Source organism: Bos indicus x Bos taurus, chromosome 17 (assembly GCF_003369695.1).
Source record: "Bos indicus x Bos taurus breed Angus x Brahman F1 hybrid chromosome 17, Bos_hybrid_MaternalHap_v2.0, whole genome shotgun sequence".
Lineage (NCBI taxonomy): Eukaryota > Metazoa > Chordata > Mammalia > Artiodactyla > Bovidae > Bos > Bos indicus x Bos taurus.
In genome coordinates, this window is record NC_040092.1 from 22,807,212 (window position 1) to 22,823,441 (window position 16,230).

The 16,230-nt window shown below is 45.8% G+C and overlaps 1 long non-coding RNA gene across 1 annotated transcript; it reads left to right on the forward strand.

Moving 5' to 3' along the window:
- The first annotated feature begins 1,140 nt into the window (after positions 1–1,140).
- Positions 1,141–11,276, forward strand: LOC113875116. Its single transcript, XR_003506169.1, has 3 exons — positions 1,141–1,382; positions 5,722–5,787; positions 10,629–11,276. It is a non-coding gene; the product is annotated as an uncharacterized LOC113875116 (long non-coding RNA).
- Positions 11,277–16,230: the final 4,954 nt, after the last annotated feature.

The following is a 16,230-nucleotide window of genomic DNA, read 5'->3' on the forward strand; positions in this document are numbered from 1 at the left end:
CATGGGGATGGTCTTGATCCCTGTCTCCTGTACAATGTCATGAACCTCAGTCCATAGTTCATCAGGCACTCTATCTATCAGATCTAGGCCCTTAAATCTATTCCTCACTTCCACTGTATAATCATAAGGGATTTGATTTAGGTCATACCTGAATGGTCTAATGGTTTTCCCTACTTTCTTCAATTTAAGTCTGAATTTGGCAATAAGGAGTTCATGGTCTGAGCCACAGTCAGCTCCTGGTCTTGTTTTTGCTGAGTGTATAGAGCTTCTCCATCTTTGGCTGCAAAGAATATAACCAATCTGATTTTGGTGTTGACCATCTGGTGATGTCCATGTATAGAGTCTTCTCTTGTGTTGTTGGAAGAGGGTGTTTGTTATGACCAGTGCATTTTCTTGGCAAAACTCTATTAGTCTTTGCCCTGCTTCATTCCGTATTCCAAGGCCAAATTTGCCTGTTACTCCAGGTGCTTCTTGACTTCCTACTTTTGCATTCCAGTCCCCTATAATGAAAAGGACATCTTTTTTGGGTGTTAGTTCTAAAAGGTCTTGTAGGTCTTCATAGAACTGTTCAACTTCAGCTTCTTCAGCATTACTGGTTGGGGCATAGACTTGGATTACTGTGATATTGAATGGTTTGCCTTGGAAACGAACAGAGATCATTCTGTCGTTTTTGAGATTGCATCCAAGTACTGCATTTTGGACTCTTTTTTGACCATTTTGGCTACTCCATTTCTTCTGAGGGATTCCTGCCCGCAGTAGTAGATATTACCCCATTCTAATTCCAGACATCTGAACATCTCGAGGCCAGTGTCCACCATCCTCCCCACTTTCCCTCTCCCGCAGTGACTTGGAGAACCGGATCAGAACTTATCAGGGCTATCTATGCCTCAGAAAGGTAAGACAAAGGGATGAATAAAGTAGGGTTTAGCAGCAGAAAAAAGAACTGAAGGTCCTCTCTCTCCTTCCCGTTCGCCTTCGGGTGGGCGCACTTTCAACTTGCACCTTGGATGAAGCGGGTCCAGGACCGTTCATTCGTGGGCGTGGCCGGGGCGTGGCCACAGAGGGGCGGGACCGGGGCGTGGGCGTGGTGGGGCGGAGCTGAAACTCTGACGGATCTCAGAGAGCGTGAGGCCACAGAAGGTGGAGAAAAGTTGTGGATTCCGGGCGCCGACAGCCTGCAGGGCCAAAGCAGCCGGGAATAGGACCACTCAGCAGGGATCCGGCTTGACCTTCGGAGAAGCAGCCGGACCCGCCCAATTTGGCTGCCTGTGTCGATTTCGGGGTCAGGGGAAGCCTCTGGCCGGCGGCGTGAACCCGAGGGCTGCAGGATGCGCTCCAAACACAGGGCCCCGGGGCTGTGCGGGGTGCACTGCAGGACAGAGGTAAGGAGGCGGCGGAGGCGTCTGTTTCCAGAATTTGGAATTTGTTGAGGAAACCTAGAGGGCGCTGACGCCACCAGCAGCGCCTCCTCCTCTGCGGGGCCAGTTCCGTGAGTGGGCAGACACTGGGGCAGGCAGGTGGGGAATGGGGGCAAATTTGGTCCTTCTAGGATCTGTAACATGAAACCATCTGATGCACCTGGAATCGGACCATGTTCTGTTCCCCTGAAGTGAGGAGGGGGCGTGGCCGAGGGAGCGCGTTTAACTGTATCCTGCTCGGATTTCCCCGGGGTCTACCTCCACCCTACACTGAACACATTTTGGCACTTAGGATCCGGGAAGTGGGGTCCGGTTATGTGAAATCCCTTTCCGCAAAGCTTGGGGTCTCATCTAGCGCCCCACCCCCTATCTGCACCCTTAGCTTGTCAAACTGGGAGTGCGGAGCACAGGGGGAGAGCCTGGCTTTTTGCACCCCTTGCGTCCAACCCCAGGTCCTAGAGCAGCTCTTGAATCGTTGAGGAAGGCGCGCTCACAACTCAGCTACTTCAAACCCGAGCTTGGCAGAGTTCGGGGACTCTGCCTGACACCCCAAATTTGGTCTGGTGTAATTTAGGAGTTGCAGGTAGTAGCTGGTCCAAAGACGCTGGTGGCTGCTGCAACAGAACAGGGCTTCCCAGGGGTCCCATACCTGAAACCTTTCACCCCAGTTCCCTGTCCACAAGGGGAATGCGCTGCCTCTTGGAGTAGAATCATGGGACCTCCGACACAGCCCAAAGCCTGGAGCATTGGCTAGCCGACCAGTTGGTAATTCACCATTGTTATTTTCATACCGCACCTTGGGGCTGAGGTCACCGTGCGGATTAGGCAGGTAGGGCGGAGAGAGTGATCTTCAAGCTTCAGGTACAGCTGGCATCAGGAGCCCTTTCTTGCTCAGCACCGGCTTCGGTGGCTCTAGGGACAAGCTAGGAGCCAGGCCTTAGCCCCTCTGGGTCGGGCACACTTCTGCCAGGGTCCTGGGATGCAGGAGTTCAAAAAACGAAAATGTGTTTTTCTTGCCTCCTGCCCTGGAGTGCGGAGAAGGCAATGGCACCCCACTCCAGTACTCTTGCCTGGAAAATCCCATGGATGGAGGAGCCTGGTAGGCTGCAGTCCATGGGGTCGCTAAGAGTCAGACAGGGCTGAGCGACTTCACTTTAATTTTCACTTTCATGCATGGGAGAAGGAAATGGCAACCCACTCCAGTGTTCTTGCCTGGAGAATCCCAGGGATCAGGGAGCCTGGTGGGCTGCCGTCTGTGGGGTCGCACAGAGTTGGACATGACTGAAGCAACTTAGCAGCAACAGCAGCAGCCCTGGAGTGCAGGGTCTTCGGGGCCACATGAGTGACATTGTCAGTGGGTCCAGGGCGTCTCTGAGTCTTGCTTCCGGGCCCAGGTTCCACTCTAGCCCCTGTGCAACCTGATGGTCAAAAAGCCAAATTCAACTTAATGGGAATCTTTTTTTCTCTCTTTCCTGAGACTCTTTAAGCTGGGCTTGAAGCACTAGGATAGAAACATAGACACACTGCCAACTGATGTTAAAAAGTTTCATTTGCTTTTCAGAAGTTCTTATGCACAATTGAAATTCAAGAGAAATCCATTCTCTTTGAAACTTGAAATTCTCCTTCTGTCAGTCTAGTCTTGAAACGGGTTTCAGTCTATGAGTGTTGTGCACGTGTTATGTGTGTGTGTATATATATCATTTTTGTTTTGTTTTTAATGTGCCAAAACTCAGGTTCATATACAGATGGGCCAAAGAAACAACAGTCTGACACAACACTTGAGAAAAAACTGGCTATTTTGAATCTACTAAGAGGTGAAATCCTTCTGTTTTTTATGGGCAATGTAGGGTACTTTTCAGGAGTAATTCTGACTCCATACTTGCAGACTCTAGAAATTGACATCCTCATATGAAGAGAATGGATTTTTGTAAGCTGTTTAAACAAAATGGACCGTGTAGTGTCCCTGAAATTTATCCTCAATAAAGCAGGCCCTTACATGAAAAAAATAAAATAAAATAAGGTACCAACGTCAGGTGAAACAGTCTTCTAAGATCTGCTATTTGAAAGAGTCACTCCACAACTGGGCCAGCCAACATTCTGTGACAAGAGTCCTCATCTTGAGAAAGTTATTTCTTCATCATTATTCTAATGCTGCTGCCCCCCACCCCCAATGCACACATTTCCACTGCAGATAGATATTTTTATTCAAGGAGACCGTATAGAAAAAAAGAAACACTTTGAGAAATTCTATTTCAAGTCAACCAGGAGTCCAGATCAGAGAAAATTACTGAGTAACTAGAACAAATATGTCAGGTGTAATTATCAAACAGGGGCAAGAGGGAGGAAACTGCATGTTGAAACTGCACATTGAATGGAAGTATTGCTAAGTTCTCTCAGCTCATGGCACTACATGAGATTTATTTAGCGTCAAACATCAATTATCCAGAAAGGCATATAATGAAAAGCAAAATTGTCCTCCGTTTCTCCCTGCTGCTAACAGGGAGCCATTTTAAACGAGTAAGGCTCCTAGATTACCTCCTAGTAGGGCTGTTTGTTAATTTCCCAGAATATTTTCCCAAGAATACTAGAGTGGGTTGACATTTTCTACTCCAGGGAATCTTCCTCACCCAGGGATTGAACCCTCCTCTCCTGCACTGCAGGTGGTCTCCTGCTTTATAGGCAAATTCTTTACTGCTGAGCCACCAGGAAGGCCCAACAGTTACTTTACCTGTAACCATCTTCCTCTCTACTTATAGCATCCACATAGTGTTTGCCTATCAGTACACCCAGCTTCCCAGGTAGCAGCTAGTGGTAAAGAATCTGCCTGCTAATGGAGGAGACGCAAGAGACTCAGGTTCAATCCCTGGGTGGGGAAGATCCCCTGGAGAAGGCAATGACAACCCACTCCAGTATTCTTGCCTGAGAAATCCCGTGGACAGAGAAGCCTCGTGGGCTACACAGAGTCCCAAAGAATGGGACACGACTGAGTGCAACTCCCACCCCGCCCTCCGCCGTGCGCGTGCGCGCGCGCGCGCACACGCTTACACACACACACACACACACACACACACACACCCCCCAGCTTAGAAGAAAATACTACATTTCCCAGACACCCTTGCAGAAAGGAATGGTCACATGATGGCAATCTGCCCAATGAGATGCGAGTGTTGGTTTCAGGGCAGGGCTTCAGGGGAATCTCTGGACCCCAGATCTAAGACTGCAGGACAGAAGACCTTCGGCCTTGGGGAGGCCTCCTCTCAACTTGTGAGCAGGCTGCGTGAACTGGGTGGGTTTCTCTCCCTTCTCGTGTGGGCTCGTGTGGATAGCTCAGGCAGCCCCTGGGTACTGGTCTCCCAGCTTCTTGCATTAGCATTAGATTTTCTCCTTGGAGCGAGTTTCCCTTTGCTGTGTGTCTCAGGAGGGTCCTTGAGTTAATTTCTGTGACTGACTTTGACCAAACCCTTTTACTAGTTGGACTTTAACGAATCCCAGCTCTGACGTTCAGGGGCTGAGCGTCTAAGTCGGCAGAGACTTGGACCCCAAGGCTGCTGCTACTGCTGCTAAGTCGCTTCAGTCGTGTCCAACTCTGTGCAACCCCATAGACGGCAGCCCACCAGGCCCCCCGCCCCGCCCCTCCCCGTCTCTGGGATTCTCCAGGCAAGAACACTGGAGTGGGTTTCCATTTCCTTCTCCAATGCATCAAAGTGAAAAGGGAAAGTGAAGTCGCTCAGTCGTGTCCAACTCTTAGCGACCCCATGGACTGCAGCCTACCAGGCTCCTCCATCCATGGGATTTTCCAGGCAAGAGTACTGGAGTGGGGTGCCATCGCCTTTTCCGGGACCCCAAGGCAGATTTACCCAAAGACGAAGGGGCGTGAGATTTAAAAAGAAGTGATGTGTGCGTCCAGGGTCCTGGCTGTTCTCAGATAAAGAACTCTGAGAGAGAGAGAAGAGGATAGAATAGGCCATGCGAATACATTTTAGCAATATGCAAATTCCACCTTACACTCTGTAGTATGCAGGCTTTCTCCAAGGATGCAGCTGTGCTACTCATGTGCCAGGGAGAAGCAACCATGTGCTTGCAAGTCACAGAACAAATTATTTTCACATATATATGACATCTAATGAAAAGTAGCTCAGATTTCTCAGCTTCATTTGTAAACTGCTTTTTGATATAGCACAGCATCTTTCTTTTTCCTTCCTTCATCCTCCCGCTTAGCTGTCAAAGACCGTGGAGGTCACTGACATCTTACAAAGATTGTTCTCACTGTAAATTCTCTTCCTGTGATGTGTCTCATCCTCAGAGCAGAGATTGCCTTCCTGGAAGAAGCCACAGTGTTTTCTGAGGAGCTCAAGTTCACAATCCACAGGTGAGTTGTTATGCATCATTATTTATATTCAAGTGCTTCCTTGGTGGCTCAATGGTAAAGAATCTGCCTGCCAATGCAAGAGATGACCCAGAGATGCAATCCATCCCTGGGTTAAGAAGATCCCCCAGAGGAGGAAATGGTAACCCATTCCAGTATTCTTGCCTGGGAAATCCCATGGACAGAGGAACCTAGTGGGCTACAGTCCATGGGGTTGCAAAGAGTCAGACGTGACTGAGCAACTAAACAACAGCAACAACAATTTATATTCAAAGCTTATTGGCTGCTGATTGTACGTACCACCCTTCATTATGGGCTACTATTTTTCTTTTGGAAGAAAGTTGTATTTCTGAGCTGAATGTCAGTTTTAAATCTTTTAAAGCAAATGCATAAGTTTAATTTTAGTTGAAAGTCAAAAGCCCACGTGAGGTATATAATTTGCCTGAGCTGATCTAAAGAACAGATTTTTCTCTATGTTGTAGAAATAGATTAGGAAGACCAAGCATCATGGGCAAATTGTCCTGCTTTTCTAATATGTCAGACTGTGTCATTGGATTAGAACTCCTGTCCAAATGAGGATACCAGCTCCTGTCCAGAAGGTTCAGTTTTCTTCTCTCATGAATGCTGGTAGGAATATAAAATGGTGCAGCCAATCTGGAAAATAGTTGGGCACTTTGAAATTCAAGCACACATTTACCATGCAAGCCAGTAATGGCACTCCTGGGCATTTATTTGTCCCAGGTAGATGAACACTTGTATCCACACTAAAACCTGTTCATGAATGTTGATAGCAGCTTTGTTCGTAATAACCCCAATCTGGAAACAATCCACATGTTCTTTAACAAGTTAATAGTTAACATGTAGAGCATCCATAGGAATGGACTGTTATACAATAACTTGAATTGATCTCAAGTGTTTTCTGTTGAGTGAATGCCCTCCCCCGACCCCCACAAAAGACCATATGTCCTGTGTTTCCATGCATTTAACAGTTCTTGAAATGACAGATTTATAGAGCTGGAGAGGAGACTATTGGTCATCACGAATTCATGGTGCTGGTGAATCGCCGGATTCTGGATGATCATGAGTGTCACCCTTGAAGCTCTCTCTGGGCCTCCCACAGAGCCAGCATTGTTGGCACTGCCTGGTTGGGAGATTATCACCCAGAAGCTTCTCTCTGGTGCACACCATGGTCTCCGGCTCTCTTTCCAAAACCCTTCACTTAGTTCTCTCCTGGGTTCCTAGTCAGAGTAGTGACAAGTGTGAAAGCGATCTTAGGAAATATGGGGCCAAATAGAGCTTCATTTCTCATTCAGTACATGGACAGCGGTTGTAACACCCACTGATGGAAAGAAGACCGATGCTACTGCACTGAATTTTGAGATTAAACAGAGGGAGGATAGCTTGTCCAGGCATGAGGCATTTATCAATACACGTCCCTGTGGCTTCATAACGTGCTTCTCAATTCTGATATAGCATTTTGTGGTCAGCTGGCTCTGTGACAAAAGGAAGATCTGCCAGCTGATGTTTATGACTTTCCATAGAAGCTTTCAGATGAAATTTGTCTTACGTTTTGCTTGAGGAATGAAGGGCCAGAAGTCTAAACCTCCTAGAATTCCCAGAGGGATGTACCGTGTGATTCAAGAGAGAGAGGACACAATCTTAAATTTCTTGTAAATCAGTCTTTAGGAGATGTCATAAACCTATCCATAATCAAAGCTTATTTAAGATTTATGTCACATTTACTTGTCTTTTCTGTATTTGACATGCAAGGAGAATTTAAAGGTTTACTTTGAAGGTTCAGTCTGAATGTTTTAGTCTGAAGTCTGGCTGGCTGTGTGTCTGCTCAGTTTAAATGGAAATATTCTTGTCCTATACCAGGAGTTTTAAGGATGCCTAGCCATATACTACTACTCAGCTTCCCCTGCTGTTAACATCCCACTACCATTCCTTTTTTTTTTAAGATTTATTTATTGTTGCACTGGATCTTCACTGCTGTGTGTAGGCCTTCTCCAGTTGTGATGAGCAGGGGCTACTCTCTGGTTGCAGTGCTCAGGTTTCTTGTTGCAGTGGAATCTCTTGTTGCAAGTGGAACGCAGGCTCTAGGCACGTGGGCTTCAGTTGTTGCGGCTTGTGGGCTCAGTAGTTGTGGTGCACAGGCTTAGTTTCCTCATAGCATGTGGGATCTTCCCAGACCAGGGATCAAACCCATGTCCCTCGCATTGGCAGGTGGATTCTTTACCACTGAGCCACTAGAGAAGCCCCCTTCCCGATTCTTTTTTTATAGCTGTATAATGCTTCATTTATAGATGTGCCACTACCAGCTATTCAATCCTTCCCCTGTATTAGGAGTTTTTTTTTATTTCCAATATTTTGTAGCTACAAACCATGCTATAAGGAGTAAACTTGTGTGCACGGATTTTGCGTATATTTGGAGGAATATCTTCAGGGTGGCTTCCTAGAAGTGGAATTTCTGGGTCAAAATATAAGTGCATGTGAAGTTTTCTTAAGTATTACCAATTTCCCTCCAGAAGGATGGTGCCAACTGGGACTCTCGCCATCCACACACGAGAATGCCCGTTTCCTTGCAGCCTTGCCAACAGAATGTGTTGGCATGCTTTTTAATTTTTGCCAGTCTGTTAGGTGAGAAATTGTATCTTGATGTTGTTTTAAACTTTGTCTAATTATAAGTTCGTCTGAACCCTTTTTCATATGTTTGTGAGCCATTTTTCTATCTTGTGAATTTTCTGCTCACATGTTAGTTACATCACTGTTTCAGTCTGAATTTCAGAACTGCCCATTTCAAGGGGCATTTAATTTCTTCTTCCAAAACATGTAATTGGTGGAACTTCCCTGGTGGTCCAGGGACCAGACCATGGGCTGTCAATGCAGTGTGTGTTTGATCCCTAGTCAGGGAATGCCCACATACCGCAGCTAAGAGTTTGCATGCTCCAACTAAAGATCTGGGGCAGCCAAATAAATAAATATTAAAAACCACCACTGCCACCAACAAAAAAACCCCATTAATTGGTTTCAGGTTAAATATCAGTATCTGAATCTGACAGTGTCCTGAGAAGCCTTCAGCACTGGCCATAACATGTGGTTTGGAGGGAGTGTGGTGCTGGTGGGGGCTGGGCAATGTTGCATTGAGACTGGATTGGTCTTGTTACCAAGAAAGTTTGAAAGAGATCCTGGGGAAGTTCATTCCTGACTTCTAATCATAGTTCTTCCTCCCATCACAGAGGGACCCTTCAGATCTGAGGAATCTCACAGGACAGTGGGGCAGAGAGGTTAGGAGTGAGTAAGGACCAAATTCTGGCTACAAAGATGTGAATGCCAATCACCCCTAAACTACCTGTGTAGCTTTGGGCTTGCACATGTCCTCTCAGTGGTCAATACATATTTATTGAGTGAACAGTTGAATTTAGTAGTGTAAGACTCTGATTCAAAAATAAAGCATGTGGGATTGTCAACACCAGAACGAATGGGTGACACAGCAAATAAAACTGTCAGGAGTGTGGGACCTTTAGAGTGTTTGTCTAATCTGGGAAAGGTTTCTTCCTCCTGTCTGTCCTTAGAGCTGAGTTATCATTTCAGATATACTGATGTGCTTTGTCTGTGTTTCTTTTCTTCTTTTTTAAGATTTTTTTTTTTGAATGGTGACCATTTTAAAAGTCTTTATTGAATTTGTTACAGTATTGCTTCTTTTTTTTTAATATTTTGGTTTTTTTGCCCTGAGGCCTATGGGATCTTAGCTCCCCAATCATGGGTTGAAACCACACCCCCCACTTTGGAAGGTGAAGTCTTACCCCCTGGACCATCAGGGAGGTCTCCATATGTTTCCCCATGGCAGCCATCCACCATTCTGATGGTCTTGTTTTCTTGCTGTATCAAGGATGGGCCATCTTCTTAACCAGGATATGCACTCCATGTATTATCAGTGACTTACCATTTGTCCTTAAGTCAGCTCCCTTGAAAAAAACATATAAATTCATCTGAAAAGGAAACTTGACATTCACCACCATAAACAGAAAACTGGCTTGTGACAAAAAAGAGATAATCGTAAATATAAATACCACATATGCAAAGAAAGAATGTTGGATTCCACCTAGGTACCATTACTTACAAAAGGGCCTGGGCTGGAGGCCCGCTGTCTCTCTATGTCAAAGGAGAAGAGCTGCTATTAGAGAAGCGTTAGACTTTCTCCTTGATGTCTTAGTACAGAGGGTTGAAGGAGAACATGAAGGAGATAGCTGTCTCACTTGGTGACTCGGTGTTATTTAAGATCTGGTCTGTGCATCACCAGAACTATATCTAGAACCAGGAGCAATGGCTGCCCTCGGACCAACTGGCCCCCAACTTCTTCACCATCAGAAATTAGGATAAATGCGGCTTAGATGTACCCAAGTCAGACCCCTGATGGTCAGCCCCAGTGGTCCAAGATACCTGATTCAGACTCAAGGGATCTGTTAATCGCTGACTCCTTTGGGGGTTGTCCACCTAGCTGTGTAGTTCCTAGAGATGGTTAGAGTGTGATTTTCATTTTACAAATATTTTTCTGACCATCTCTTATGTATAAATTCTGGTTAATTTCCCCCCTCCCTTCTCTTAACTCTTTCCTTCTTTCCTTCCCTTCCTCCCTTTTGTTTACTGTCTCTCTACTCTCTCTCTCTTTATTTTTTCTCTGATAAATAATCCTGGCCCTCATGAAACTCACAGATTCTTTAGAGGTAGAGAGAGGGCAAATGTGTAAATTAACAAATAGTCTTCCCTTGGCAAAAATGTGGTTTTTGAAGAAATGAATCCAAAAATAGATATGATAGCAGAATTTAACATTCTATTTTCAGAGTTATAGAATAAGATGAAGCAGTACTAATGAGCTTCCATAGAAGGCATCAGAATTTTCTTACTGAACCAAAGAAGACTTGTCTGTCAGCATAAGTCAGCAGAGGACCTCCATGGCAGCTGCAAACGAGATGGAAACTCTGAACTGGGAGTTCTCTGACCCTCCAAGCTACTGTCCAAGCCCCTGAGGAAGTGATGTGGACAGCAAGTGACCTGAGAAAGAGAAGAGAGAGGACAGTGCAGTCCATGTGGAAAACCAGAGGAGCCTTCCTGGAGGAGGAGGCTTGGGGTGATAAGTGAGGCTTGGCTTGATGAATATAAGCTGGCGAAGGTCCACTTCTCTTCATGAGGCATTAGTAAGATGGGATCAGAAGTTCTACTTCCTGGAATTTCAACTCTGCCTATCAGCATCTCAAATATTCCTAAAACCTTTTCATCCTTGTGGGGTTCCGGGCTGGATGGTTTCTGAGAACAGGATACCAGGAGCCTGGGCTCACAGGAGACATATTGGGCTCCCTTCTCTGGGGTGCTTTCTTTTGATGTTATGGTTAATTATACACAAGCCTGGGCTTCCTTGGGGGCTCAACCAGTAAAAAATCTGCCTGCAGTGCAGGAGACCTGGGTTCAATCCCTGGGTTGGGAAGATCCCCTGGAGGAGGAAATGGCAACCCACTCTAGTACTCTTGCCTGGACAATTCCACAGACAGAGGAGCCTAGCAGGCTATAGTCCATGGGATCCCAAAGAGTCGGACATGACTGAGCGAGTAACTTTCACTTTCATACACAAGCCTGTGCCTGGGATGTCTCCAAGGCAGAACGGCCCATCTGCAGCAGTGCCCTCAGAGGAGAAGGGGTTCAGTACACTGTTCAGTACATTTTTAATGTTCCCGACCTACCAAACATGTTGCAGCTCATTGATGAATACATCTCATGCAGCCCCTGCTGTTCTCTTTACAGAGATACATGTAGTGACTCCTGAGTCTCCCAAAGCTTGACCAGCCCTGTCCTTTAGGCAAAACAGTATTTTCTCTGTAAATCTCCATTAGTCATTTGTTCCTGCCGTAACACCTGAACACAGCACACGCTCACTGCCTCACAGTTCTGCAGGTCAGAAGTCCAACTTGAGACTTCCCTCGTGGTCCAGTGGTTAAGAATCCGCCTTCCACTGCAAGGGACACAGGTTCCATCCCTGGTCGGGGAACTAAGATCCCATATGCTACGGAGCAACTAAGCCCGCTTGCCACAACTACTGAGTCCACACGCCACAATGAAAGATCCCGCATGACGCAACAAAGATGTGTGCTGCAACTGAGAACCGACACGGCCAGGTAAATAAATAAGTATTTTTTTAAAGTATTATTAAAAGAAAAAAAGAGGTCTAATCTGAGTCTCATTCAGGTGTCAACAGCACTGCTTTCCTTCCGGAGTAAAGCTTTTGCTCATTCGGGTTGTTTCTTGTGGGCTGTGGTTTCTGTTTCCTGGCTGGCTGTTCACTGTCCTCAGCTTCCAAAGGATGCTCTCATGATTTGTGTCAGAGTCCCTTTCCTCCATCTTCAAAGCCGATCATGGTGAGTTGGGTTCCTCCCATGCTTCCGGTCTCTCCCGCCTCTTCACCCGCTACTGTGTCTCTCTACCTGATTCTTTCGCCTTCCTCTTCCACTTTTAATCATCCATGAAATTATGTCATGCCCTTGGGGATAACCGAGAATAAATCTCCCTGTTTTGAGGTCTCTAATATCAATTCCATCTACAAAGATCCCTTTGGCATTAGGATATAACATATTCACAGGTTTCAGGGGTTAATTGATGGGCATCTTTTGGGGGACATTGTCTACCACAAAAGTGAATCAAAATGCTAAAATGTCATGGATGGTCATGGAGTCCACCTTCTGTTGTGAGTGAGCTTCCGCCTTCCTGATCTCTCCCATATATACTGGGAGCCTGGTGCTAAGAGAACAGGTGTATTTCTGGTGGCTGAGACAGTAAAGAATCTGCCTGCAATGCTGGAGACCCAGGTTCAGTCTCTGGGTCAGGAAGATCCCCTGGAGAAGGGAATGGCAAGCAACTCCAATATTCTTGCCTGGAGAATCCCATGGACAGAGGAGCCTGGTGGGCTACAGTCCATGGGGTTGCAAAGAGTTGGGACACGATTGAGCAACTAACACTAACACTCCCATAGGTCATAGAAAGAGCCCAGCTTGGCCCAGCAAGACTGGCGCCCTCACTCCTCTGTGAGTGCCTTCCCACTTGAGCATGAGTTGGGGGCAGTGCAGTCTCCTGGTTAGGACCACCTGGGAATGAATCCTAGTGCCATACTCTCCAAGTCTGTGACTCTGAACAAGCCACGTCACTCCTCTGCCTCAGTTTCTCTTCTGCAGTGTGGGGAGCCTGGAGGGCTTTCTCTGTTTAAGGCTCAGTTCTAGACCATGTGGATATCGCACTAACCAAGGCCGACCAGGTCCCACTCTCAAGATATTTACACTGCAGCAGGAAAGTCAGCCTCTAAACAAAACTGTAGAGAAATCTATGGGCTAATTTCAAATGGTAGAAAGTGATTTGAAGAGTAAGCCCCATTATTAAGTGATAGCCATTAGCAGGGAGGAGAATGTATCGAGAAAGCATCCTCTAGGAAGGACAGCTCTGTTAAGAGATGAAGCAGGACTTCCCTGGTGGTCCAGTGGTTAAGCATCCGTCTGCCAGTGCCAGGGTTTGATCCCAGGTCGGTGGAGATTTCACATGCCTTGGGGCAACTGAACCCCTTTTGCCACAACTCCTGAGCCCAAGCCCTAGAGCCTGGGCTCCTAAATAAGAGAAGCCACTGCAATGCAAATCCCGCTCACTGCAACAGCGAGTAGCCTGGGTGCCCAACAACGAAGGCCCAGTGCAGGCAAAAATAATAAATAAATAAATAAAATTTAAAAGAGGAAAGGGATGAAGCAGAGGCCTGAACAGTAGGAAGATGCCAGCTACGGAGAGGTCCAGGGAAAGGATTACGGATGAAGCCACGAAGCCCTAAGTGTCAAGGCCCTGTGGCAGGGGCATTTCCTGGGAGATCCCTGGGTGGGGAGGGAGATGAGAGAGGCTCAGAGCACAGAAGGAGCAAATCTACCCCCTCCACCTCCCGCTCATGAGATGAAGTAGAAAAAAAACCAAATATTGAATTTGGATCTTGTTTTCTGTTTCAGGGGCTTCCCTGATAGCTCAGTTGGTAAAGAATCCACCTGCAATGCAGGAAACCCCGGTTCGATTCCTGGGTCAGGAAGATCCACTGGAGGAGGGATAGGCTCCAGTATTCTTGGGCTTCCCTTGGGACTCAGCTACTAAAGAATCTGCCCGCAATGCGGGAGACCTGGGTTCGATCCCTGGGTTGGGAAGATCCCCTGGAGAAAGGAAAGGCTACTCACTCCAGTATTCTGGCCTGTATAGTCCATGGGGATGCAGAGTCCAACATGACTGAGTGACTTTCACTTTCACTTTTCTGTTTCACGATTGCTGAAAGAAACTCAACTCCCGGTAGAGGCAGAAGTGAGGCTCTGAATTCCAGAGTCGGAGATAAAGACAGAGCTTCTTCCTGAGGACCTCTAAAGGATTTCTGTTTTGTATGTGGATTTTCAGGAAACTCTCTTTTGCTTGCCTGAGAGTTTTTTACTTAAAAAAACTACAGCAAAAGCCGGTTGTCTGCTTAGTCGACGTGCTACACTTTTGCATTTAGTTCGTGTGTAGGTAGCTGGATTTATTTGTTTCTCCCCCTTTTGGTAGTTTCTTGGTTGCTTAGCAATGTTTTGTGCAGTGAACATGCTAAAAAAAATTCAAAGGGACGGCGCTACTCAGGCATATAAGGCACATATTGTGATTTTAATCCTGATTAGAAGGGTATTGTTTGGTGACAATTGGGTTTCTTCTATAAATGGAATATAACTTTATCTCTGTTAATTTCATTAAAAAGCCCCTCTGTTTCTGTTGTGTTCTGTTTAGTGTGGTAGCCCCACTGACTGTTATTCAGTGTCATTTAGACAGAGGACTGCAAAGACCACTTAATGAGCGAAAAGAAGATGGGGTATTACATACTGTTATAATTTAAATCCCTAATTATGAAATTAGATATTTTAATTATATTTTAATTATGCTAATTGGCACCGGTTTTTGAGCCATGCAGTCTAAATCCACAAAGCTTTGAAAATAATTGTTCACACTCCCTTCTTCCTTCCCTTTATATTTTATTCAAAACACTAGAACTTATCACTTAAATTTGTGTCATCCTTTGATTATGTGCTCCTTGCAGACAGTTGCTGACTGGTTGCTTCTCCATCCCTGGCTCAAGACTGGCAGCTTGTTAGAGCTCATTAAATATTTGCTGAATTGAATTAAATTTGAAATACCATATTAAAAATCTTGCATGAGCCTCCAGGGTCCTTAGCAGTGATTTTGTTCTCAATGTAGCAATGTGCTTGCATTTCAGGCTTAATAAAAACATTGGAGCTTTCTCTCTAAATGGAAATCAAAACTTTTATGGCGTACTTGTACTCTGTGGGGTTTGGCTGAAGATTTTTTTCCCACTTGCCCTTGGGGTTGGGATGTCGGGATCAATCTTGGGAGCTGTTTCTCTGGAGGAAAGAAATTTTAAGGAGTCAGCAGAGTGATCATTTTGAATTGCTTGGGATCTGACTTAATTTTTTAAATAATTTTATTTATTTATTTTGGGCTGTACTGGATTTCATTGCTGCTCTGGCTTTTCTCTAGTTGCGGTGAGCCAGGGCTACTCTCTGTGCATGGACTTCTCATTGCAGTGGTTTCTCTTGTTGAGGTGCACAGGCTCTAGAGCGCACAGACTTCCATAGATGCAGCACACAGTCTCAGGAGTTGTGGCTCCCAGGCTCTGCAGCACAGACTCAGTGGTTCTGGCGCACGGGCTTAGTTGCTCGATGGCATGGGGGATCTTTCCGGACCAGGGCTCAAACTTGTGTCTCCTGCCTTAGGCAGATTCTTTACCACTGGGCCACCAGGAAAGCCCCCTGACTGCATTTTTTGAATAGTAGAAATTGTGAATGTCGGAAATTTTGCTCAGGTGTCAAATTGAGAAACCAATGTTTTCTCGCTAATTTGAGAAGGATTTGATTGCAAATAGATGAGTAGTGGCAGAACATGAAGAAAATTCAAACCCAGATCCTTCTCCAAACACTGTTAGCCTCCCTCACTTGGTCTTGTAACACCCCATCCCCTTGCTCCTGTGTTCCAGCCATGAGGGCCTTCTGTGGGTTTTGTAGATCACCAAGCTGGTCCCTATTTCAAGACATTTTGCTTTTCTTCTCTTGGTCTAGAATGTTATTTTCTTCTGTCTGCATGACTACTTTCTCCTCATCAGTGAGTTTAATCATCTCTTTCTAAAGAGTTTTCCAAGGAAATCCCACCCCAGTCATTCTCATTACCCAGCTTTATTTTCTTTATAGCATTCATCACTCCCTGAAATAATCCTATTTTTTATTTATTTAGTATCAGTGGCCCTCCCTAGAATGTTGGCTTCATCCAGACAGAGAGGATGCCTGAATTACTTGAGTTTTCCCCAGGGCTAAGAACATTGTGTGACCTGTAAATATTTGGCAAATA